The 2,500-nt window shown below is 43.6% G+C and overlaps 1 protein-coding gene across 4 annotated transcripts in view; it reads left to right on the top strand.

The window, feature by feature from the left end:
* The first annotated feature begins 1,948 nt into the window (after nt 1-1,948).
* Nucleotides 1,949-2,500, top strand: part of Tsp26A (Tetraspanin 26A) — a 37,564-nt gene continuing 37,012 nt past the window's right edge. The window contains exon 1 of one of the 4 annotated variants that reach the window (XM_027375094.2): nt 1,949-2,117. The gene's annotated coding sequence lies outside the window, so the exon portion shown is untranslated. The remainder of the gene's footprint in view (nt 2,118-2,500) is intronic. The other 3 variants (XM_070120969.1, XM_027375093.2, XM_070120968.1) reach the window with 3 other exon arrangements.

Below are 2,500 nucleotides of genomic sequence, written 5' to 3' on the forward strand. Positions count from 1 at the left end.
AAAGCAATACTCTTTAAAGGATCCATTGAGCCCCACCCGTTTTTGCTATTGATTTTTTTTTCTTTATTTGATAATTCATAAACGCCAAATCCATAAGACAGTCATCCACAGATTCTCCGTTTGCAGTCATGCATTTCTTTTAGAAATCATGCACACACATTCCTGACATGTAAAATCCTTTCCAAACACACGAGATTGTATAGCCACTCAAACCCAAGCGCATAAACCCGCATACACCACTTTACACATATCAAGCACACACACACACACACACACACACACACACACACACACACACACACACACACACACACACACACACACACACACACACACACACACACACACACACACACACACACACACACACACACACACACAGTCCATACACGAAGAATACAGGAGCGTAGACTCGCCCCGGCCGGATGGCTAACCCGGGGCGCTAGCCTGAGGCCGGACATCGGGTGGCAGAGGATGTTGCGAGGATTGAGGAAATGAAGGTCGCACTCAGAACACGCGAATAATGGCGGCGGTGGTGACAGGATGGTGACGCGGATGGTGGTGGTGATGCTGAGGGTAATGCTGAATTCGAGGGCTGTGGTGGTGTGTGGCGATACGGCTTAGGTTAGGAGTTTAAGTATGTGTGTTTACACTAACCCCCATGCACACATGCTCACACACACACACACACACGTGTGTGTGTGTGTGTGTGTCCCTCTCCCTCCCCTCCCTATCCCTCTCCCTGTATGTATGTATGTGTTCGTGTGCATGCGCCTACATAACACATTATATATCCTTACATTAGGTTGATTTGCATTTTGAAATAAATTCAGCATCGTTTGCAATACACCATCAAAATATATCTATAAAACGAGTATATTGCCAAAACCGAATGCAATACGTGAACACGAGCAGCCAACGTTCTAACTTCACGCAATACGCTAGCACGAACAAAGCTAATTCAAGTCGTCTTTGTTGCATCCTTAAAACAACTCGTAAAAAAAGACATGCTTGAAGGTCAGTACATGGGACGTTTGGCCTTATTTAGCACTCAGTTCGGTTTTAATATCCTTCTAAAAGTAGGATGACGTATATAGATATATCTTTCGGTTATTTCGGCATGGCAGTGAAATACACTAGGTTAGAGAAATGAATATCAAGACATATTATTTGTTGCCATGTTCATATGTGCCTTGGTGATACATGATCCGAGGCAATTTGCAGATGTTATTCCAAAATGTGAACACCTTCTGCCTCAGCATTTGTTTCGACCAACATCGCACAAACAAACATATATATATATATATATATATATATATATATATATATATATATATATATATATATATATATATATATATAGGTATATATAGGTATATATAGGTATATATATACATATATTTATATTTAGATATATACATATATGTATATATGTGTGTGTGTGTGTGTGTGTGTGTGTGTGTGTGCGTGTGTGTGTGTGTGTGTGTGTGTGTGTGTGTGTGTGTGTGCGTGTGCGTGTGCGTGTGTGTGTGTGTGTGTGTGTGTGTGTGTGTGTGTGTGTGTGTGTGTGTGTGTGTGTGTGTGTGTGTGTGTGTGTGTGTGTGTGTGATAGCCAGACATATTTGTTTATTTCTGTGTATAAGCATGTCTACATAAACGACTATTCATTGGGACGGGTCTCGCCCATTTTTAACAAAGCGGCCCTATATTTCATCGTTGCACAGCGACACCATCACACAGACATCCCTTTGCACGATACAACAACCACAAGCAATATCAGACGACAAATTCCTATCACATCAACGCGCCCTCAATACCACATCAACACAATACTGGATCACACAAAAAACAAAGGACCTTAAACTCCCCCAATATCATAATTCTACCACCACGTCACCAAAATCACATCACCCAACATAAACGCATGACCCTGGCCGCCTACAGTCCCCGGCAGGTGGAAAGTGCTGCTCCGTGAGACAAGGGCGGTAGCGACCTTCACTCTATTTGCTTTTGTAAGATACCTCATTCTCCCTGGCCGCTATCGGACGCTGAATCTCATTTCATCACCTCACTCCAACAAAGCAGCGTCTAATGGAGGTTCTACGGAAATCTTGAAGGTGGGTGCTGGGATCTCGGTAATTCACATAAGCCTATATTCGTCTGCTAACCTGATCCTCCGGGGACTCCCACGTGGCGGGGTGTGATGATTCAGACTGTGGGAAATTAATTCGCTGAATCTGTACTTGAGTGGTTTCTCTACTTTGTGTGCCTTGGGCTGGAATTCCTCTTGTCGTGTGATTTGTCTCCCTCCAATTTGTTTTCTCTTTTTATTCATTTACCTTAGTTTTCTTCTCCCTCCCTCCCTCTCTCTCTCTCTCTCTCTCTCTCTCTCTCTCTCTCTCTCTCTCTCTCTCTCTCTCTCTCTCTCTCTCTCTCTCTCTCTCTCTCTCTTTCTCTTTCTCTCTTTCCCCTTCGCTCCCTCTCCTCTTCCCTCCCTCTC

Source organism: Penaeus vannamei, chromosome 4, assembly GCF_042767895.1.
Source record: "Penaeus vannamei isolate JL-2024 chromosome 4, ASM4276789v1, whole genome shotgun sequence".
Taxonomy (NCBI): domain Eukaryota; kingdom Metazoa; phylum Arthropoda; class Malacostraca; order Decapoda; family Penaeidae; genus Penaeus; species Penaeus vannamei.